This window comes from Adiantum capillus-veneris, chromosome 9, assembly GCF_014529385.1.
Source record: "Adiantum capillus-veneris isolate H3 chromosome 9, ASM1452938v2, whole genome shotgun sequence".
Taxonomy (NCBI): domain Eukaryota; kingdom Viridiplantae; phylum Streptophyta; class Polypodiopsida; order Polypodiales; family Pteridaceae; genus Adiantum; species Adiantum capillus-veneris.
This window is the reverse complement of record NC_140939.1, coordinates 81426106-81450373: the sequence shown is the minus strand read 5'-3', so window position 1 is coordinate 81450373 and position 24268 is coordinate 81426106. Positions and strand designations below refer to the sequence as shown.

The 24268-nt window shown below is 49.1% G+C and overlaps 1 long non-coding RNA gene across 1 annotated transcript in view; it reads left to right on the top strand.

Moving 5' to 3' along the window:
- The first annotated feature begins 2942 nt into the window (after positions 1-2942).
- Positions 2943-24268, top strand: part of LOC147450727 (uncharacterized) — a 73783-nt gene continuing 52457 nt past the window's right edge. The window contains exon 1 of the long non-coding RNA XR_015189154.1: positions 2943-3237. This is a non-coding gene — a long non-coding RNA (uncharacterized LOC147450727). The remainder of the gene's footprint in view (positions 3238-24268) is intronic.

Here is a 24268-nt window from a genome sequence, read left to right as displayed (position 1 = left end):
TCAACCAACAAGCACTTCTATGCTATCACTTAAAAATTCAATCATGGTTGGTCGTTGATTCTCTATATGATGTTGTAATCAACTTAGCCCCACAAGCACATAGTGTTTATTCAATTGACATAAAGAAATGCTATGAGAACATCCATCGTGAAAAGCTATCAACCAACACACCAATTCTCACCTACCCGGCAAGTCACTTACCATGTTAGATGGAGGGCACTAGGTCCCTAAGGGGGCCTAATGGCCCCTTGGAATACCACCACCTAGTGAGAGAAGGATGGAGGGTTGTTTCACACACCATATCCCCATATAGAGCTCACCATAGATAGCCACTCCTACTTTGTAAAATTTCTTATCTTAAATATCACACCATGGGATAACTCCCTTGTACTATATAGTACCTTCAAATCAAATTCACTTACAATGAAGGCTGATGGGGACTTATTTATTCCACTACCAAAAGAATACTTGCATGCCATGAGACATCAAGTCTACATCATCAAAATGCATGCAAGAAGGTCATATCCCTCTGTGTTCCTCTGTGGGACACAAAGCACATCGCCACTTTCCCACTCCCCCACTCTACCATGGCACATCAACTACACTACTACTTAAAGACAATGGTTGTGAATCCACACAACTAAAAACTTGAGGACATACTTGTTGGCCCATAAACATAACGATTTCAACAAGCCGCCATAGCCTCCACACAGAGGTGAAAAGCATACATACATCACTATTGGTTGTACTAAGTGGACCTCAATAACAAGTACTTTGCAATTCAGACCTCAATAACAAGTACCTTGCAATTCAAACACTTGTAGTCCATGAATTACAAAAATGAATCTTGGTGAAGTTTTTAAAGAAAAGGACTCTTCACAAGTGAGAGTATTAAAACAAAATTGAATCAATACTTCACATGATATATGGATCAAACTCTTATGGAGACTCTTTAATCCTTTGCTCTTTAGTCTTTTTCAGCATGCCAAAAAAAAAAGAAAGTAGATTTGGGAAATAGCATTTAAAAGGAAATTCCTTCTTTCTCTTCATTTTTTAAAGAGACACCTGAAAATCATACATACATCACTATTGGTTGTACTAAGTGTACCTCAATAACAAGTACCTTGCAACTCAAACACTTGTAGTCCATGAATTACAAAAATGAATCTTGGTGAAGTTTTTAAAGAAAAGGACTCTTCACAAGTGAGAGTATTAAAAGAAAACTGAATCAATACTTCACATGATATATGGATCAAACTCCTATGGAGACTCTTTAATCCTTTGCTCCTTAGTCTTTTTTAGCAGGCCAAAAAGTAGTGAATCAATACTTCACATTATGGATCGAACTCCTATGAATACTCTTTGATCCTTTGTTCTTTAAAGTCTTTTTTGGCATGCCAAAAAAATGAAAGCAGCTTTGGGAAATAGTGTTTGAAAGGAATTGCTTTCTTTCTCTTCAATTTTAAAAGGGACAAATGTAAAGCAAACAAATTTGGACGACCTTCACCTATATGGATATAAGGCCTTTAGCAGCACAAAAATGTATAGGTTGATTCCTTTTGGCTTGGGGAATAGTGGTAAGCTTGAGTAGGGTCTCCCAATCTCAGAAAAATAACAATACTTTCAAAAAATCTCAAATGCATAAGTGAAAGGTGAATAAGAAATGAAAATTCCAATGTAAATGGAAAGTCAGAAGATTTTTCATCTCCATACAAATCCATATAAAGAATTGGCCTAGTATCCATTTCTTCATCCTTACCTTTTATTAAGAATTTAGTTTCCTTGCACCATGTAAGTGTAAGGTAGTGCATTTAATTTTTTTGAAGCCATTAGAAATGCCATTAGATATGATTATGTTAGGTCCTTTTGTCTACAAAAGGGTGTTATGGCTCAAGAATTTGTTGAAACTACATGATGTTAGAATACCTTTTTTGAACATAAAATTTTGAAATTTTTGCCTTGAGCATCAAAAGGGGTCATGGCCTGCTAGAAACCAAGAGGTTTTTTTCCCTAAATACTTGAAACTATATGAAAAAAAGAAAAATAATGATATTAATTGGAATTTTGAGGAGGCTATTGCTTACCTTTTTTTTAGGACTTTACTCTTATAAATTAAAATTTCACAAACTCGCAGAATAGTAGTTAAACTAGTTATGTTTAAGTGATGACATGGATAACAACTAATAGGCTCTTTGAGACTTGTAATACCTATCTAAAGCTAATAAATCTGTTGTCTTGTTTATATGGATGAAAGTAAGAGTTCTATCCTTGCTTAAAGATTTTTAGGTTAATTGTAATCCGACCTTGATGATGACCTACTTCTTGTCCTAATCTATACAATAGTTAGAATGAATCCTCATATTGACTAAAATATACAAAAATATTTTTAATACATAGGTGTTTTTGTGTAGATAATTCTTTGTTGTATGGAGCCAACTGTCTTTTGAACGTGGGGTTCCTTTGTGTTTAAGTATTTTATTTAAAACATACATAGATCATGTGCACACAAGCGCCCGCACGTGCGTACATACACACACACATAGTAGTCGTAGTGCAAAAAGAGTACAAGTTAATGTCACATGTCGGTTGATAAGAGCTAATGTTTTGTAAGGCTATGGAATCATCACTATATAGGAGTCTTACAAGACATGAGCAAGGAGATTGGGAGGGGAATAGTATTTATGTAGAGATGCAACACCATGGGAAGCGAGGTAGATGAAATGAAAATTGCACGTGTACGTTTGGGTCCTTCATGTGTTTATGTATCCAAGATTAGGATCTATATCTTCCTTGTTTTTGTCCCTCAACTCTATATCTATAAACCGACTTGGACACCAGAGTGGGACACACTGGTTAGTTTTTTCGGGACTTAGTGAGGCAATGGTGACACGACGCATAGTTGTACAATGGTCACACGTAAATAACTATGTACTACTATGCATGCAGCTCCCCAACTATGCCAATTGGAATAGGAGCCGGGGAGTTAACTTTTAATGAGATATTGGAGGAAACTGTTGTGACTCTGCTTGTGAGCTTGTGCCTGGTTGTAGAGTTGTGCCTGGGTTGCTCTACAACAAACTGACGCTACAACGGCTGCGTCGGATGCGTGCTCTGAGGAACGCGTGAGATTTCAGCCCGTGGCAGCTGAAGTTGCAAAGAAGTGAGGAGTTCAAACGTCAGAGGCATACAACCGACTACGTCGGGTGGCCGGCATTGCGACACTTTATTCTGAGACAGGTTAGGAATCTTTTCCTCGCTCAGGATTGGCTTTCACGACATTGACGTGCTAACTTTTGCAAGATTTGTCACCCATGTCTCTGTGTTGCCTTAGTTTGTACTTGGTTACTCTGATTGCTAAAACTTGAAGACATCAGGTGGTATTAGATAGTTACAGAGAGCATAGTTTTTTTCCGGACGCATTTGATTGGGGAATCATACTCCTGGATGCCTCCGAGTACGGTGATTTTTGGACTTCACTGTCTTAAGGCTCCATTTTTTGCCTGAGGCTCCATGTTTGGCCTCCTCATTTTGTTCTTTGCCTAGTGTCTGTTTCTATGGTGTTTCACTGCAAATTCTGTAAACTGAATGAGTTTGTTTACAGAAACTAGAAACTGTAATGAAGGATAAAAAAGGGCTAATTCACTTTTGAAAGATGCATGATTTTTTTTTTTTTTTTTTGTAAACAGACGAATTGCCAATAGCTCTTATAAACTCACTTACAGAAAGAGGATTGCTTTTGTATGTAGTTGTTGGATGATATAGTGATAGAATGGCCGTGAAAATAGCTGTTTTCTTTTTTTGGAAAATGAAGCTATAGGATGCTCAATGGGCCTATCTCCTAGAGGAATTACAAACTGGAGTGTAGTGAGTGGTAACTATACTTCATGGTAGAAGAATGTCAACGGCCCCGCCGTTCTGGGTCAACATTGTGTCACTCCCAATCTTCTCTCCCTAACTCTCTAATTTGTCTCTCTTAGTCTCTCAAGTTATCCACATCTATACGCAACTAATTTGCTATATCTCTATACACATATATATCTCTCTCAATGAGTGTATAGACTGAAAATTTCAGCATGGAATCACCAACAAACAAAATCAAACAAGCACTTGGTTACCCCTCGCTTGCACAGGTAGACCATCTCGGTGAAGTTCACATGTATCACTACTGGTGATGATGCTTGTACTCTGCTACCTCGGGCCATTGATAAATATAAGTGAGAAGTTATCCACACAAACAATGCTAATGGCCAAGGAGCACAGATGATCCCTAACACTGTACCTATATGTTACAGATGATCCCTAACATTGTACCTATGTTACAGACACATCCCTATTGATAATATGACAGTGCTAGACAAGCCGAAACCATACAAAGAAGGTGGTGCACCTATGAAGTTTGACACTTTTAGTGGTTTCAAAGGCGAGACAAAGGCTCTCACTTTCCTCCAACAGTTTGATATTGCCTATGCAGGGGGGAATTTTATTGAGGCTTCGAAAGATCCGTAAAGCTGCGACTTTCTTGAAAGGAAATACGCGTTTATAGTGGACGACATTATTGATGCAAGAACAAACACCTCCCACGTGGGTTCAAGTAGATGTTTGCATCTGCATGGCTATCAAATGAGTTTGAAGTTGATCTCTGACAGATTGGGACCAACTCAATGTGGCTTCTTGCAAGAACTTAGATAGGTACAATTGGAAGTTCTGTAAAGTGTTGCTTTTAGTAACTTTCTACAGATTTGTACCATTGACATAGCAGATAGAGAAGTATTGTTGTGGGCTGCCTAAAGGGCTTAGAAATTATTGTACAAAGAACAGAGCGGCTACCCTTACTCAACTTATGGAGGTTGCCAACACTCGTCATGTTTTGTTGAAGGGAGAAGACAGTGATTCTAGGGCAACGCGAAAGGGGGCCAATCAAAGAAAAATTCAGCAACAAAGACCTTTGCAAAAGCGTTTCCTAAAGCTTCCTAGAGAAACAGAAGAAGCCTTTTGTGCGCAGGTCTTTTGAAGAGAAGACATCTTTAATGGCTGAGAATAAATGTTTTATTTGCGAGCAGCCTGTCACTTTGTTGCAGATTGTCCAAAGAAGAAGAGACAACTCACTCAGAGGATAAAGTGGATGGAAGAAAGTGAACTAGCAGTGTCACCAAATGTATTGCGGCTTTACCTGGAAGCCTTTGGTTTGCAACCCGCGTATGCCCCAACTCAATGTGCTCAAAAGAGGGGTGATGCTAAAGCTAGCACATCTTATGTACATATAGATTCGGTGCAATAGAAGTGTACATTGCTTAACAAGTGTTAAAGTGTATAATGCTCACTTCTACGATAGACAGAGAGCAACTTGCAGGCCAACACACACTCCAGAATATCTTATCCCAAGAGAGGGAGCCCAAAATTGAGAGAGGAGGCTGATTTTATTCATTGTGAACTGTAATGTGTGTGTGAGTAGTGGGTGCAGATGATCATAGCTCTAATGTAAAGCTTTCCTTTTCCCTTGTCTCATGTAGCGCGATGATTTTGCTCTCGTGCAGCTATCTCTCCCCTTTGCACATAAAGTAATTATTAGTCCCTAGCCGGATTCATCCTACACACATGACATGACACAAGCCAAACTCACAACTAAAGACACGTAGTGAGCGGACATCAGTCTCACTTCCCAACCATAGAGCCAATATGGTCTCTCCCGCGAGCGTGCAGCCAAGCGGGCAAGCCTCTATCACAAGGGCCAGTGTCCCATATCACCAAGCCCACACTAGTATGGGTGTGCGAGCAGAGCTGCCAAGGGCCAAGAGTCCAAGTGTGGTGATCACACAAGATGTGTTACAAATGAGACTCATGTCCTATTTATAGGACTTCATAATCAAAGGGCATGTTCACACTAGCCGGACATACCGCAGGCACCCATCTTGATGTCTGGGGACGTAACACTTCCCCCTTATTTTTAATTGCCGTGCTTAGCAATATCCTCGGATATAAAACTGGGAAAACGAGTCCTTAACGACCTAGCTCACTCCCAAGTGACATGGGATTTGTCACGGGAACGAGCACCACGTGCCAACGGGAAAGAACAAACTAAACAACTTTAAGCACTTCAAATAACAACTGAACAGAAAGAGATGCACAACACATGAGATGGCGAGTGACGGAGCTCCATCCCAAGAGAACACTAGCCCCAAATGTTGGCGCCCTTTTGGTATTTCTTTATATTGCTTGAACTCAGTACATCGCCGGCACTCCATCCTCTGCACCTTTACCCAGAAGAGCATACCAGAGAATGAGCCCTTGGCTTATATTTAAAGGCCCTTGGTCTATGGAAATCAGTTTACTTGAGAAGCATCAAACTCAAAAGCATCTGGTCCCAAAAGCTGGCGCTCAAATCAGTCAGCAAAAAATACGTACAGTTGCTATGTCAGCATGTCAACGCGAATTGCGGAATTCCGTACGGTTTGCCATGTGGCACTGTCAGCGCAAAATGCAAGCATCCGTACAGCAGTGCCACATCATTACCTGCTAGCAAGAAATTGAGTGTATGTGTGGTCGTCTTGCTTTATTTTAATATCTTTAGGTACCCTAGGCCCCATCGGACAGGGCCCCATAAGCCGGTAGGACTTCTTCTTCTGTTGCCGCTTCTGCTTCTTCTAGGCTTGAGGCCCCTCGATCGGGATCTGCAGGTTGGCTCCGTTCTTCAGTGGCTTGACACGTGAGCAGTTTGTGACATCCCGCCTTCTTGAAAGAATTTAATCGTGCGCGATTACAACATATTTGCAAAACAACTCAAGTTAGCTCAAAAATTTTCGAGGGACAATCTGACAGACAATGAGTTTTCTCAATCCAGATTGGAGCTCTTCATACCCTGGGTCATTGGCTTCCCATAAAAATCTCATCCAATAAGGAGTCTCGTTCTAGATTGGAGCTCTTGATATCTTGGGTCGTTGGCTTCTTAGAAAAATCTCATCTAATAAAGAGCATATTCATGTAAGGTATGAGCTTTGTCCTAGAATCACTAGAGTGTAAGTGAATGAGAGAAGAGGCGGAATTATCCACATGAAAGGTTTGAGCCTGTAGAGCTACTTAAAGCTCCTTTCATGAATAAACAACCATTCCAAGTTTGCATTACATGTCTCTTGTTTATGGTGAGTTTGTGATGGGTTAGCAAACTACTCAAGATCTTGTTTATGAGTCCAAGTTAATCTATCTTGGAACCTAATTTTCTTGAGTAACAATCTAGCCTACACACACTCACTTGTGTGCACAATGTTTTCTATCACCCCCCTTAGCTAGCACGATCCCATCCATCAAGTTGTGTCAGAGCTATGGTGTGCTAGCTAGGTTTGTTGTTATGATTTTGTGTGTTAGTATTTAGCATCTTCATTAGGGTAATTCGTATTTCTTAATCATCGTTACGGTCTATTGGCATTGTCCATAACTAGTTGCATCTCTCACTAATTAAGCCCTAATCTAGCTATGTGAGCCATGTGTGGGCATGTCCTTGGCACACCCAAGAGGCCACTACCCTCCATGGCTAGGTAGGCTTGGTTAGGGAGAGGATTAGTATCCAATTTTGTGTTTGCATTTAGGTTGTTTTGTGTCCGTTTTTTTTTGTGGCTTGCACATTCAATTAGTCTTTCCCTTCTTGCATTCATCAAACATTAATAATCTCATCCCGAAGGTCTCCTTGCAAGCTCTCCATAGAGCCCTCGATTGCCCCATTCCGAGCCCATCTAATATGATTTACTATTATTAAATGTGTGTAGATTTTTGTGTGTGTGTGAGTGCCTCTGCTTAATTTAATACATCTCTGTTGTCGGCTATTTCTACACAAGGGGTTGAGTCCAAGTGGCTATCTCTAGCACACTATATTTGGGAGTGTGGAGGGTGGTTCAAATCCCCCAACCGAAATTTTTGGTAGGAGGGCAACGTCGGCAGACGTGTGGTGACTCCCTCAAATGCGTTTACTGCTTCGGTCGGGTCCGTAGGGGTGCAATCCTGCGGCATCACAACCTTTTTGAGGCACTGACGGACTTCAACGCGGCAATAAAGTCAATGGTCTGCCTCAGAGAGGCCCCCCTTCTCGCGGCCCAGCTCGGCTCAAGAGGCACTTAATCATCCTTGCTAAGGCTACCTTCCCACGGCCATCAACCTCTTCCCAAGAGTCGGAGCTCCCCAAAAGCTTAGGCAATTTAAGGACCTTTTTCCCACGGCTAGCCAAGTCAACAAGGGCATTTCTCGTTGGAGGTTTCCAAAGGTTTTCAAAAACATTCCAAAGCAACTAAAGATTGTGAAGAGGAGCTTCACTAAGAAAGAAAGCATTCCCTCTCTCTCTCTCTCTCACACACACACACACATTATTAATAACAAAAGAATCGCATCCAAGCACAATAACTTGCAAATAAATTTTCTATCATCTCCTAAGGGGTATTTGTCATTGTTAGAGGAGTTAAACATTATCTTGGAGAGTCTCCAAGATAAGACCGTCCTCATAGCACAATGGGGGAAAAGGGAATAGAGAAGTTGAATGGGGAGGGGTTTCACACTTGGCAAACGAAGTTAAGGGGATACCTCATGAAGAAATGTTTGTGGTCTATTATTAGCACAACCTAAGAGCAACTAGCCGAAGCCGATGGAGTCCATACTAGAGAATCTACGCTCATAGCGACTGCACAAAATTTAGCCAAAGATAACAAGCGTTAGGAATTATCATCACTTCCTTGCATGATAACTATGTGCATTTTATAGACGAATGTAAGCATGCACATAAAGCTTGGAGAGTTCTAGACAACAATTGGAGCTAGGGCTAAAAGAAGTAAGGTCAGTCTCAAAAACAACTTTACAAGCTCACCATGATTGAAGGGGAGAATATTGCTAGCTTAGTTAACAAGCTTAAGAGCATTGTCACGCAGCTCACTTACATCCAGTGCAAGGTACCAGAAGACGACAAAGTGGCCATGCTTTTGAGTGCACTTCCACCCTTCTATGACCACTTAGTCACCATCCTTGAAGAAAAAGAACCAGCTCCAACATTTCAAGACGTCATCAATTCTCTTCAAGCAGAAGAGAAGAAGCAAAAGGGCTCATCGACATCATCAGGAGGAGCTTTTGTCGTATAATCACCAAGGGGAGGATGTTCAACATCATCATCAAGTGTAAAGAAGTGTTATGATTGTGGAAGAATGGGACATGTAGCAAAGGATTTCTACACGAATAAGTCTTGCAACAAATGTGGTAAGAAGGGGCATCCTCCTTCTCGATGCTACTCAAGTAGAGGCAACAACAGTGGAGAAAGCAGCAGTGGCAACAACAGCAGAAACTACAGAGGTTTGTAAGAGGATCAACTCATGTGGTGGAGGACGAAGAAGAAAAAGAAGACAAAGGCGAGAACAACCTTGTCTACTACGACGACATATAGTGAAGATTGTAGCCTCTCAACTTCAAGGGGAGGATTTTTTGTCATCCTTTGTGGGTCTGTCATCCTTTGTGGATATGTATTGACATCCTGTGTGGATACTATGTGTCATCCTTAGTGGATATGAATCTTCAGTGTATTATCCAAGTCCAAACCTCAAGGGGGGGATTGTAAGGTATGAGCTTTGTCTTAAGAGTCACTAGAGTGTGAGTGAATGAGAGAAGAGGTGGAATTATCCCACATGTAAAGGTGTGAGCCTGTAGAGCTACTTAAAGCTCCTTTCATGAATAAACAACCATTCCAAGTTTGCATTAAATGTCTCTTGTTTATGGTGAGCTTCTGATGGTGGGCTAGCAAACTACTCAAGATCTTATTTATGAGTCCAAGTAATCTATCTTCAAACCTAATTCGCTTGAGTAACAATCTAGCCTACACACACTCACTTGTGTGCACAATGTTTGTCTATTACCCACCTTAGCTAGCACGATCCTATTCCGGCTTGTATGTCTCCGGGTCGGCCACCCTTGTATTGGTTGCACTTTTGTCTGGTCGTTATGAGACGTGCCGCTCGCCCAATATGAACTCCCTTAAGCACTCATACATATGGGGACAAGGGGTACTCATTTCAGATAGTCTGACATACGATTGTACTTGCAGGTCTTGTGGTTGATGGTAGTCATGGGAGGCTGATCGCCCCCTCGTCTCTCTCTCTCTCTCTCTCTCTCTCTCTCTCTCATGCACGCGCGCGCTTCCGCACACGGGTACTCTCACAACAGTTTGCCATGTGGCACTCTTAGTGCAAAATGCGGGTGGCCGTACAACAATGCCATGTCATCAACTGCTCGCAAGAAATTGAGTGTGTGTGTGTGTGTGTGTGTGCGCGCATGGTTGTCCTACTTTATTTTAATGTCTTTAGGTTCCTTGGGTCCCATCCATAAGTTAGTACGACTTCTTCTTCTTCTTCTCATGCTTTTGCTTCTTCTAAGCTTCAAGCCCCTCAGCCGGGATCTGCAAGTTGGCTCTGTTCTTCAGTGGCTTGATACGTCAACTTTAGGGTATGAAGTCTTGCGAGACTTGCACACCCTTTGAATGAGAATCGATTCGGTGTCTTCCAAGGTCCGGATTTACTCCGGAGGAATCACTACGTCATCTTGCCCCGGCCGTTCCTTCAGACGGCTTTCGTGAAACACGGGATGCACAACAATGCCTTGAGGCAGGTCCAACTTATAAGAAACCCCACTTATCTTCTTTGTGATCTGAAAAGGACCACAATAGCGAGAAGATAATTTTGAGCATGGACCAATTAGGATCGTTTCAGAATCCTTCGGTATCCTAAGGTATATCCACATGCCCTCGTGGAGTTGGCGGGGTGGTTGACGTTGATTAGCGTAAAAAGTGGCACGATCTTGTGCTGCCTTTATGCTCTCTTTTGCGATCTGGAGTATTTCTTGCATATCGTGTGAGAAATCGACTATCGATTGTATCTTGATCCCCTTGAATCCGGTGGTGATTGGTGGTTTTGGCTCATAATTGTATATAAACATAAACGGGCTATACCGAGTAGCTGAGTGCTTTGTGATGTTTTAAGCAAAGTCAATCTATGGGAGATAGCGTTCCCAATCATATTGACGTCGAGAGATGTATGCTCATATCATGTCCTCCATAGTTTGATTTGTGCGTTCGGTCTATCGATTAGTTTCAGGGTGATCTGGAATAGATGGGTCTCCAAAGTTTTAGAAGACCGTTTGCCAAAAATTGCCTGTGAATTTTGAAGCATGGTCATTGACAATTTCGTTAGACAAACCATATAATGTATATAAATGTTCCACAAAGAGCTGAGCTAACTCGTGGCTCTTTACAGTGGAACGCGTAGGAATAAATCGCGCCAACTTCGTGAGTCTATCGACGATGACCCAAATGGTATCGTGACCACGTTTGGTTCGGGGTAAAATTCTTGCCCATTTGCTACTGGGAATTTGCATAGGATGTAGCAACACAACGCGCTTTTGACGTTCAACTTTGTTGAGCTGACATAGCGCGCATTCCCGCACATACTTTTCAATAATAGCTTTCATGTGTGGCCAATAGAAATACCCGCTAACCAAGGCCAAAGTACAGTGTATGCCAGGGCGCCTTGGACTTGGTGCATCATGACACTCGAACAAAATTTACTTGCGGATATCCTCGTGAACTCCGGACCGCCATAGTTTTCCGGGCTATGTATTCCCTCTTGGACTCGTGGCCAGATTGCACCAAAGTGACGATCGTTTTGGCAATGCCCTTTGAAAGAGAGAAGTCAGTCGAAATTTTAGTAAACGAAAGAGTATTTTACCTTAGAGATCCTACTAAGGGCATTGACTACCATATTGGTAGCACCCTCACTGAAGCGTATCTCAAAATCAAGCTCTTGCATGAGTTCGGTCCACCTCGCCTTTCGACCGTGGAGGTCCGGCTAATCACAGAGATTTCAAAGAATGGTGGTCCGTCCATACCACGAAGTGGGCACCAAAGAGGTAGTGACGCCAAACCTTCAGGGGATGAATGATTGCCAACAATTCCTTGTCCTGTGTGGAATAACGTGTTGCGACTCTCAAATGCTACAGGCCGCTCATCCTGATATAGAACACCGCCGATTGCATAATCACTGGCATCCGTTTACACCACAAAGGATTTGTTCGGATCCACAATTTGCAACATCAGTGTAGTAGTATCAAGTCGCTTCAATGTTTGGAAACATTGATCAAGCTCGTTTGTCCATTCAACAAACGGGCTGACACTACGCTTGCTTTGGACGCCCTTTAACCGACGAGTAAAGGGTTGTGCAATACGAGCGTAGTTTTGATAAATTTCTGAAAGAAGCCCGTAAAACCCAAAAAGGAGTTTACTTGTGTGATCGTGCGAAGAATGGGCCAAATCCAGCACAATCACGCAACGTAACCGTGAAACATTTCAAGGCCGAAACCTTTCACCCTGAAACGTGGCGTTTCACTACAAAACGTTTCAATCCAAAATTAGAGCATAGTGAAACGTGAGGCCGAAACGTGAGTTTAGCGACTTTGAAACTAAAACTATGGTAAATTGTATTGGCTCGCTGCTGCTGCCGCGCCCCGCCCTCTCGCCATCGTTGCCCTCCCCCCCCTGCCCTCGCGCGCCCTGTGCCTGCAGCTGCTGCTCGTAGCCCCTCAGCGCGCCCCCCCCCCCCCACCCGCTGCCCGCTGTGCCACCCAGCCCGCCCGCTGCCCCTGCCGCTCAGCCCGCTTCCCCGTCCGCCATTCGTCGAGCCCGCCCGCTGCCTCTGCTGCTCAGCCCGCTACCTCGCCCGCCATTCGCCCAGCCCGCCCGGTGCCTCTGCCGCTCAGCCCGCTACCCCTCTGCCGCTGCCATATCCGAATTGCGCCCCCCCCCCGGCCTTCTCCTTTGTTTTGTTTTTTCGCCTTTGTTCCCGAAGATTTCCTTCAGCTAGCATTGGCAGTACTCCTCCTGGTACAGTGCTCGTCAAGGTCATTGACAGCGTTAGCTCTCTTTCCTCCTTTCCGACACAGCAGTAGACACGAATGGAGGCTTTAGCTTCGCCACAGAGGGACTCGCGAGAAGCCCCCTCGCCCGACTCCGCTGAGCCCACCATTCGACTTGCTCTCTCGCCGACAGAGCAAGCGAGCCTTGCCGCAGAGGTAGAGCGATTGCAGGCGACTTCGGTCATCTGCAAGATTCTCGGCACCGACCTAGCAGAGGAGAGCTGCGAGACCTTCTCCAGGCCCCCCTTCTCGCAGAGGTGGGTAAGATCTTGGATGTCCAGATTCTCGGACGGGGGTACTATCAGATCGAGTTCGAGACCTCCGAGATGGCATCCAAGGTCATAGCTATGAGTCCACTGGCCATCCGAGCATCACGCGCCCACTTTCGACAGTGGCGACATGGTTTTGACCCGACTTCGGATGTTCTAGTAGAGGAGGCAGACATCCCCATCTCAGTCTGCTTTCCGGGTTTACAGAGGGAGTACCTACCACTTCTTTCCAGGATTGGCTCCGCCATCGGGACTGTCCTGGAGACACCTCGTACGGCAGCATCAGTAGCTGCCAAGGCGGCTGGCATCCCCTCAGTTCGAGTTTTGGTCAGAGATACCCATACGCTCCTGAAGGTCATCCTTCTGCCTCGGGTGAGTGGCGGTTGGTTTAGACAGAGTGTGGAGTACTCGGGCCTCCGGAACCAGTGCTTCATTTGCCGACAGATGGGCCACCTAGTGAAGCCCTGTCCGCGGAGGAGGTCGCGACCTGCACCACAGCCTCAGTCCTAGCCTGCCAGGTCTGGAACGCAGCCACAGCCAGCGGCACAACGCACAGATTCAGAGCCACCCTTCGAGCCTGGGGCTCCAGCGGAGGAGGGGTGGCAGCAGGCCCGTGGCCGTCGACGCCAGGGGCCACAGTGACAGCCTGGCACTCAGAGTGGCCCTCAGGCGCCTACTCAGCAACAGTGGGTTCCCACGGGGAACCGCTTTGGTCCTCTTGAGCAGGAGGAGTCCCCTACGCCAGCCTCCACCTTCGCTTCACCCTCGACAGCCGCTTCCCCCTCAGAGTTCCCCTCCTCCTCCTCATTTCGCCTCTCCACCTCGCCTCTCTTCCTCTGTCGCCCCATCCCGCCCTTCTTCTCCTCCGCTCCCCCCAACTCCTTCTCCCCCCCTTCCTGCTCCAGTTCCACAGTCGACTCAGGAGACTGGTCCCTCTCCGACGGCTAGGAGATCTCTTGGCAGCGCTTTTGCCATGAGTCGCCTGGCGAGAGAGGGTCAGCCCTTCTTGCGGCCCCCTCTGCAAATTCAGACATCTTCCCTTGCAAATATCCCTCGTGGTCTGACGAGCATTGACCTCCGACGCCGTTGGGACTTCTTCGACTACGGGTTCACTCGCTTTCTCGGGGATTCCGTAGCAGACCACGAGGCAGCCTGGTTCAGGGTCCATGCTTTGTTCCTCGCTGCTAGGGGGATAGAGGCCTTGGACTGAGCAGTTGGTTTCTCCTTCCCCCTCTGTGGTAGGGTCGAGACAAAGTGGTCCCTCGACTCAGTGTTGGGATGGTTGCATACACAGGTTCTCGAGTTCTCTCATCACATGGGAGAACTTGGAGTTACAGATTTGTTGCAGACTTTGTGGCCATTGGCCAAGTTTGCGATGACACCCCCAGACACAGCAGAATGTAGGCACATTGTGGTGTACTTCTTTGCGGATACGCAGTGTTTTCCTTGCTATGTATACATTCATGAGGACTCTTGGACAGAGGAGGTTGCTTTACGCACGGCTCGCTCTGCTTGGGCTTGGGCTAGGCACTCACTACAGTCTCGCCTATCTAGAGGACGCTCGGATGCGGATTACTCCCCATCCAAGCCAGCCTCGAAGATAGCACGTCTTGCTGTTGCGGTAGCATCTGTTCTCTCTCGCTCACCATGAGGATCATCTCATGGAACGTGCAGGGACTAGGTGGGCCCCAGCTTCAGCGACAGCGGAGCCGATTGCGTCAGGAGCTTCAGCGTTTCCTTGTGGGAGGAGAGATTGATCTCCTTATGCTTCAGGAGCACCATCTGTGTGAGAGCCGCATTCGGCGATGTGGTCAGATTTTGCGTGGACGATATGATACCTTTTGGTCTGCTGCTTTTGGACCTGAGGCATCCAGGGTGGGGTATGTATGACTATTGCGGATTCATTGCAGCAGGCCATTGTGGGCAGAGGGATTATTGTGCCAGGCAGGGCTCAGTGGATTACTATGCAGGTTCAAGGTGGCCTTGTGGGCTTCCTGAACATCCGTGCGCCCAATGTGGCGAGTGCTCGTGTAGAGTTTTGGTCACAGATTGTTGAGTCTTTTCCGCAGGCCGACCATTGGTGTGTAGGAGGGGACTTCAATATGTTGGAGGATCCTTCTGACAGGATTGGAGGCAGCCATGCTACTGTGCATGGAGTCGAGTTAGCAGCTTGGGAGAGGTTGTGTATGACTTTGAGGGTCTCTTATACATGGCAACACTCTGGCTTTGTGAGGCCTCCAGACAGTCTTGCCTTCTCTAGATCGGACCGCAGAGTGGGAGGAGTGAATCTATTGCGGATAGATCGCTTCTACACTAGTGACCACTTCAGTGACTTGGGGGGATGAGTGGGCATCCTGGCAGGGACATCCTTCTCGGACCACGCACCAGTGATCCTCATAGTGGCAGACAGGTAGAGGAGTGGGAGCACGATGCTGCGCATCCCAGAGCGGTTCTTGCTCCACTCAGCACTCAGAGAGAGGGTAGAGGCTCTCTGGACAGAGGGCATGGACAACCAGGATCCACCTGCAGACAGAGTGGCCTTAGGCCTAGCTCAGCTGAGCCACTTTTTTCTTCAGGAGTCTCTGGCTCGCCGGGCTGCAGCGAGAGAGGAGGAGCAACGTCTCAAACGAGGCATTGCTTCACTACAGAGGATGCAAGAGCAGCATCTAGACAGTCCATGGTTGGAGGAGAAGTTACAGCAGGATCGACAGGAGCTTGCTAGCACAGAGGAGAGGCGTCATGAGTTTGCCTTCCACCGACAGGCATCTCAGTGGACTCAGGTGGGTGACAGAGTGACTGGGGCTTTTTTTGAGACACTGGGACCTCGGCACTCGCATGCCAAGGTCAATCAGTTGAGGAGACCCGATGGGTCAGTTGCTTGTGAGCACGAGGATATGCGTGCAGTTGCTATTGACTTTTACCGTGAGGTACTATCTGCTGAGCCCCAGTCAGAGCGGCAGGATGCATGTAGGGAGCAGGTTTGGGCACAGATGCCTTGTCTTGTGACAGAGGAGATGTGCCAGAGGTTAGAGATGCTAGTTCAGCTTGAGGAGCTGCACACGGCTCTTAGGGCCCTTCCTCGTGGTAGCTGTCCAAGTGAGCATGGGTTGACTCCCAGCTTTTTCTTGGAGTACTGGGACCTGCTTGGCCCAGATCTTTGTAGTGCCTTTCAATACATTTTGCACACAGGAGTGATGCCTGATAGCATGAGTGAGGGCCTGATCTACCCTATTCCAAAGGAGAGTTGGCTCCTTGGATGAGATTCGATACTGGCGCCCCATCACCATCCTCAACTCAGCCTACAAAATTCTTACCAAGGCTCTGAGTTTGAGGATTCAGCCACTTTTGGAGAGCCTTATACATGGGACTCAGACAGGTTTTGTTAAGGAACGCAGTATCCTTGACAACATCTTCACTTTCTGGGAGGCTTCGGCCCTAGCACGGCTCCGTGAGGAGGACCTTGTGATTCTCTTCTCGATTTTGAGAAGGCATACGAAAGAGTTGACTGGGACTTTCTAGAGGGCACTCTACGCAGGATGGGCTTCTCAGATGCTTGGATCAGAGGGGTGTCAGCTTTGTACAGACAGGCTCATAGTCAGGTGCTTTTGGCAGGAGGTAGAGGTGAGCGCTTCATGCTCACATGCTCAGTCAGACAGGGTTGTCCTCTTGCTCCCTTTCTTTTTCTGTTCTATGCGGAGGCGATGAGCAGATTTTTGGTGTCACAGTAGGTTGGTCTGCGGGGCTTAGCACTCCCTACTTGGGGAGATGAGCTACTGGACGCTGAGTTTGCCGATGACTCAGCCTTGTACTTAGAGGGCTAGGAGGCCAATCTGCACAGTTGTGAGCAGGCTTTGGAAACCTTCTGTTGTGTATCAGGCGCACTGATCAACTCGAGAAAGACAATGGCTTTCTCAGTTGGTAGTGCTCCTGTGCCAGATTGGATGCCAGGCGAGGATTTCAGGTGGATTCCCACAGGGACTGCAGTTCGGTACTTGGGTTGTAAGGTTGGTTTGGACTTGTCCCCCGAGCAGCAGATTGCTCCTCTTCTCTTGTCCATCAGGAGAAAGCTGTTACATTGGAGCTCAACACGACTTTCGCTGGTTGGTAGAGTAGTAGTTGCCAACCAGGTGTTGTTGGCGACTATGTGGTACATCACTTCTTGCTGGATCTTCTCGAGTTCTTGTATCATCCAGGTAGAGAGGCTGATCAGGAACTTCCTTTGGTCAAGTCGTGACACTCAGATTGCCTGAGCCAACGTGGCTTGGTCGGTCATCACACTTCCTTGTTCTCAGGGAGGGCTTGGGATCATTGATCCAGCACAGCAGAGCAGAGCCCTTCTTGGGAAGTTCGTAATCAGAGGACTTCTTCTAGGAGAGGAGCCCTGGAAGGAGTTCTTGCTGCAAAGGCTTCGTGCCAGGGTGCCTCAGTCAGGAGGCCCTTTGCAACCTTCGACCTGATGGGTCTCTACAGAGTTGCGCCGAGTTGGTTTGAGCAGGAGACTGGAGGACCGCTTCGCTGTGAGTTTGCTTCGATCTTGGGAGCTCTTACGGCAAGGCCTAGAGCAGAGACAGCCGACGTGCATGGAGGAGTGCCTACGGCAGCCCCTCGTCTGGAACCCCATGGTTAGCATTCAGAGGGGCCACTTGGTTGGTAGTCGGCCTCATGTTTCTTGGTGTCCCATGGCAGCAGGTCCAGCACGCTCTCTAGGTGACTGGCTAGAGTTCACAGGTTTGTCAGAGGGGGTGCATGGTTTCTAGCTACAGGGCATGAGAGGGGTTTAGAGCATGTGTTAGAACATCACAGAGTCAGTTCCATCTGAGTGGCTCACGCCTCTCGAGCCAGTAGCACCCCGGTGGATGGGAGCCTTCACACGACTGGAGGTTCTCATTTCAGTAAGGGCCTGATCAGAGTCCGTCTCAGCCCTGTTCTTCGAGCTTCAGGGTGGGGGACGACTACAGCGAGTTGCAATAGAGGCCCTGGAGGTAGCAGAGTGCTGCTTTTAGAGGATCCGAGTAGTGGGCATCTGTGGGAGGACCTGCGTCATAGACCCTGACCCAGCAGTTCTTGAGACAAGACACTGGAGGCTATGGGCTTGGGAGTGTTGTCCGCTGGCACGAGTACAGTGGGATCCTGGTGAGTGGCTATGGAGGGACCCCTTCTCTTCTATAGACCACCCAGGAGTCCCTTTCTTTCAGTACACTGTTCGACTAGGACGTCATATACTAGCAGCACAGAGAGAGGCCCTCCCCGCTGCAACACGTCATTGGCAGGAGAAGGGTCTCACAATCGAGTTCGTGGCAGACTTTTGGGAGAGGTTGTGGGACTCCAGACAGCCGAGGCGAGTCACCTTGTTTTAGTGGCTGGTCGCACATAGAGCCACAGCAGTAGGGAGTTGGCTAGTGCATAGTGGTCTCTCGGCCACATGTGTAGCTTGTGACCATTTGGTGGACAGTCAGCGTCACTGTCTTTGGGACTGTCCCTCGGCCCAGAAGGTGTGGCTACGAGTTCTTCGGCTGATGCCTGCTCTCTCCACGGCTCGACAGTACACTTGGGGGGCAGCGGCTCGGTCCACCCTCACGGGCCCGACACTTCAGTTTGAGCTATCTTCCACCAGCAGGATGATAGTGATACAGGGGGGGCGGCCTACACTCCAGCCTGCTACAGAGCTTACTCCGCAGGAGTGGTGCAGTGAGAGAGAGGAGTGTTGGGAGCTCATCAGTGGCCTGACACTTTGGTTCATCTGGCGGGCCCGCTGTTTCCGCAGAGATTGTTCATGACTTTTGGCTAGAGCTGATCCATGGTCTCAGAGGACAGCTTAAGGGACTACAGGGAAGCTCCGACCGCATGCGAGAGTGCCACAGGGTGCTACTACTCCAGTAGCTCATATGATGAACGGCATGAATAAGGTATTAAGGGACTTTATCCCACATGTTACTATGCCTTTCATTGATGATCTACCAATTAAGGGCTGTGAAGAAGGCTCAAAAGATGAAACAAAAGACCAGAGGGGGTGTCGACAGTTTGTTACTCAACATATTGCTGGCTGTGATGTTATATTATCGAGGCTTGAAGAAGTTAGCCTAACACTTTCAGGTCAAAAATCGACTTTTGGTGCTAAGGAGGTCATAATTGTGGGACATGAAGATACGTTATTCTCGTTTTAAACTCTCGTTTTCTGAAGCTCCACACATCCAAATAGGAGTGTCTAGATTACCTTTGGAGCTGGCTGTTGCTGTACTCTCCCGCTGCGCCATCGCCATCGCCATCGCCTCCCCCCCCCCCCCCCCCCCCCCTCCCCTCCCTCCCTCCCTCACGTGCTGCCCGCTGTCCTCCTCGTGCTGCCCTCAGCCCCCGCTGCCCCCCGCCTGCTGTCCCTCCCACCTGCCCTCTGCCCCCGGCTGCCCTCCCCCCTCGCGCTGCCCTGTTCCAGCCTTTCTGCCCGTCCTCAGCCCCCTGCTGCCGCCACCCGTCCTCAGCCTCATCCCATGCTGCCGCCTCATGCCCTCATCCCTTAGCCCAAACCCGCTTTATCCCCCCCCCGTCTCGGCCCGTTCACCCATCAGTTTGGGCCCCCCGCCTCAGTTGCTCCCTGCAGTTTCGGCACTCTCGGCATCTGTTCCAACTCCTTGGAGCAGTGTTTGCGCGCCCTTCTGCAGCATCCTCCCGTCGTCCTCTTCTTACGCCACAGCAGTAGACACAGATGGAGGCTCCAGCTTCGCCACAGAGGGACTCGCCTGAAGCCCCCTCGCCCGACCCCGTTGAGCCCACCATTCGACTTGCTCTTTCGCCGACAGAGCAAGCGAGCCTTGCCGCAGAGGTAGAGAGCTTGCAGGCGACTTCGGTCATCTGCAAGGTTCTCGGCACTCGACCTAGCAGAGGAGAGCTGCGAGACCTTCTCCAGGCCCGCCTTCTCGCAGAGGTGGGCAAGATCTTGGATGTCCAGATTCTCGGACGGGGGTACTACCAGATTGAGTTCGAGACTTCCGAGATGGCCTCCAAGGTCATTGCTATGAGTCCACTGGCCATCCGAGCATCACGCGCCCACTTTCGACAGTGGCGACATGGTTTTGACCCGACTTCGGATGTGCTAGTAGAGGAGGCAGACATCCCCATCTTAGTCTGCTTTCCGGGTTTACGGAGGGAGTACCTTCCACTTCTCTCCAGGATTGGCTCCGCCATCGGGACAGTCCTGGAGACACCTCGTACGGCAGCATCAGTAGCTGCCAAGGCGGCTGGCATCCCTTCAGTTCGAGTTTCGGTCAGAGATACCCACACGCTCCCGAAGGTCATCCTTCTGCCTCGAGTGAGTGGGGGTTGGTTTCGACAGAGTGTGGAGTACTCGGGTCTCCCGAACCAGTGCTTCATTTGCAGACAGATGGGCCACCTAGCGAAGGCCTGTCCACGGAGGAGACCACGACCCGCACCCCAGCCTCAGCCCCAATCTGCCAAGGTTGGGCCGCAGCCACAGCCAGCGACACAGAGCACAGATTCAGCGCCACTACCCGAGCCTGGGGCTCCAGCGGAGGAGGGGTGGCAGCAGGCCCGTGGCCGTCAATGCCAGGGGCCACAGCGACAGCCTGGCACTCAGAGTGGCCCCCAGGTGCCTACTCAGCAGCAGTGGGTTCCCACGGGGAACCGCTTTGGGCCTCTTGAGCAGGAGGAGCCTCCTTCGCCAGCCTCCACCTCCGCTTCACCCTCGCCAGCCGCTCCGCCTTTCGATCTCCCCTCCTCCTCCTCATGCCCTCCCCCGCCCTCTGCTACCGCTCACCCCCCACCTCGCCCCCCCCCATGTCTCTGCCGCCCCACCCCGCTTCTCCTCTCCCCCGCCCCCCCCAGCCCCTTCTCCCCCTCCTCCTGCTTTAGTACCTCAGTCGGCTCAGGAGACTGGACCCTCGCCGGCGGCGAGGAGATCTCTTGGCAGCGCCTTTGCCACGAGTCGCCTAGCGAGAGTCGCCTAGCGAGAGAGGGTCAGCCCTTCATGCGGCCCCCTCTGCAGATTCAGACATCTTCTCTTGCAGCTATCCCGCGTGGTTTGACGAGCATTGACCTCTGACGCCGCTGGGATTTCTTCGATTACGGGTTTACTCGTTTTCTTGGCGACTCCGCAGCAGACCACGAGGCAGCCTGCTTCAGAGTCCACGCTTTGTTCCTCGCCGCTAGGGGGACAGAGGCCTTGGACTCAGCAGTTGGTTTCTCCTTCCCCCTCTGTGGCAGGACTGAGACAGAGTGGTCCCTCGGCTCAGTGGTGGGATGGTTGCATACACAGGTTCTCGAGTTCTCTCACCACATGGGAGAACTTGGCGTTACAGATTTGCTGCAGACGTTGTGGCCACTGGCCAAGTTTGCGGTGACACCCCCAGACTGAGCAGGATGTAGACACATTGTGGTGTACTTTTTTGCTGATACGCAGTGTTTGCCTTGCTATGTATTCATTCATGAGGACTCCTGGACAGAGGAGGTTGCTCTACGCACGGCTCGCTCTGCTTGGGCTTGGACCAGGCACTCACTGCAGTCTCGCCTATCTAGAGGACGCTCGGATGCGGATTACTCCCCATCCAAGCCTGCTTCAAAGATAGCTCGTCTTGCTGCTGCGGCAGAATCTGTTCTCTCTCGCTCCCCATGAGGATCGTCTCGTGGAACGTGCAGGGACTAGGTGGGCCCCAATTTCAGCGACAGCGGGGCCGATTGCGTCAGGAGCTTCAGCGTTGCCTTGTGGGAGGAGAGATTGATCTCCTTATGCTTCAGGAGCACCATTTGTCTGAGAGCCGCATTCGGCGATGTGGTCAGATTTTGCGTGGACGCTATGATACCTTTTGGTCAGCTGCTTTTGGACCTGGAGGCATCCAGGGTGGGGTATGTATGACTATTGCGGACTCACTACAGCAGGCCATTGTGGGCAGAGGGATTATTGTACCAGGCAGGGCTCAGTGGATTACTATGCAGGTTCAGGGTAGCCTTGTGGGTTTCCTGAACATCTATGCGCCCAATGTGGCGAGTGCTCGTGCAGAGTTTTGGTCACAGATTGTTGAGTCTTTGCCACAGGTTGACCAGTGGTGTGTAGGAGGGGACTTCAACATGTTGGAGGACCCTTCTGACAGGATCGGAGGCAACCATGCTACTGTGCATGGAGTCGAGTTAGCAGCTTGGGAGAGGTTTTGTATGACGCTGAGGGTCTCGGCTACATGGCAGCATTCTGGCTTTGTGAGGCCTCCAGAGAGTCTTGCCTTCTCTAGATCGGACCGCAGAGTGGGAGGAGTGAATCTATCGCGCATAGATCGCTTCTACACTAGTGACCACTTCAGTGACTTGGGGGGATCAGTGGGCATCCTGGCAGGGACATCCTTCTCGGACCATGCACCAGTGATTCTCACAGTGGCAGATAGGCAGAGGAGTGGGAGCACAATGCTTCGCATCCCAGAGCGGGTCTTGTTGGACTCAGCACTCAGAGAGAGGGTCGAGGCTCTTTGGACAGAGGGCATGGACAGCCAGGCTCCACCTGCAGACAGAGTGGCCTCAGGCCTAGCTCAGCTTAGCCACTTCTTTCTCCAGGAGTCTCTGGCTCGACGGGCTGCAGCGAGAGAGGAGGAGCAGTGTCTCTGACGAGGCATTGCTTCACTACAGAGGATGCAAGAGCAGCATCCAGACAGTCCATGGTTGGAGGAGCAGTTACAGCAGGCTCGACAGGAGCTTGCTTGCACATAGGAGAGGCGCCATGAGTTTGCCTTTCATCGACAGGCATCTCAGTGGACTCAGGTGGGTGACAGGGTGACAGGTGGTTTTTTTGAGACAGTGGGACCTCGGCACTCGCATGCCAAGGTCAATCAGTTGAGGAGACCCGATGGGTCAGTTGTTTGTGAGCCTGAGGATATGCGTGCAGTCGCTACTGACTTTTACCGTGAGCTACTGTCGGCTGAGCCCGAGTCAGAGAGACAGGATGCATGCAGGGAGCAGGTTTGGGCACAGATGCCCTGTCTTGTGACTAAGGAGATGCGGCAGGGGCTTGAGTTACCTCTTCAGCTTGAGGAGCTGCACACGGCTCTTAGGGCCCTCCCTCGTGGTAGCTGTTCAGGAGAGGATGGGCTGACTCCTAGCTTCTTCTTGGAGTACTGGGACCTGCTTGGCCCAGATCTTTGTAGTGCCTTTCAGTACATTCTGCACACAGGAGTGATGCCGGATAGCATGAGTGAGGGCCTGATTTACCTCATTCCAAAGGAGGGTGGCTCCGTGGATGAGATTCGACAGTGGCGCCCCATCACCATCCTAAACTCAGCCTACAAAATTCTTGCCAAGGCTCTGAGTTTGAGGATTCAGCCACTTTTGGAGAGCCTTATACATGGGACTCAGACAGGTTTTGTCAAGGAACGCAGTATCCTTGACAACATCTTCACCTTCTGGGAGGCTTCTTCCCTGGCACGACTCCGTGGGGAGGACCTTGTGATTCTTCTTCTCGATTTTGAGAAGGCATACGACAGAGTCGACTGGGACTTTCTAGAGGGCACGCTACGCAGGATGGGCTTCTCAGAGGCTTGGATCAGAGGGGTGTCAGCTTTGTACAGACAGGCTCACAGTCAGGTGCTTTTGGCAGGAGGTAGAGGTGAGCGCTTCATGCTCACACGATCGGTCAGACAGGGTTGTCCTCTTGCCCCCTTTCTCTTTCTGTTCTTTGCGGAGGCGATGAGCAGATTTTTGGTGTCACAGCAGGTTGGTTTGAGGGGCCTAGCACTCCCTTTACGGGGAGATGAGCTTTTGGACGCTGAGTTTGCCGACGACTCAGCCTTGTAGTTAGAGGGCCAGGAGGCCAATTTACACAGATGTGGGCAGGCTTTGGAGACCTTCTGTTGTGCATCAGGCGCACTGATCAACTGGAGAAAGACAGTGGCTTTCTCGGTTGGTAGTGCTCCTGTGCCAGATTGGATGCCAGGAGAGGGTTTCAGGTGGATTCCTCCAGGGACTGCAGTTCGGTACTTGGGTTGTCAGGTTGGTTTGGATTTGTCCCCCGAGCAGCAGATTGCTCCTCTTCTCTTGTCCATCAAGAGAAAGCTGTTACATTGGAGCTCAGCCCGACTTTCGCTGGCTGG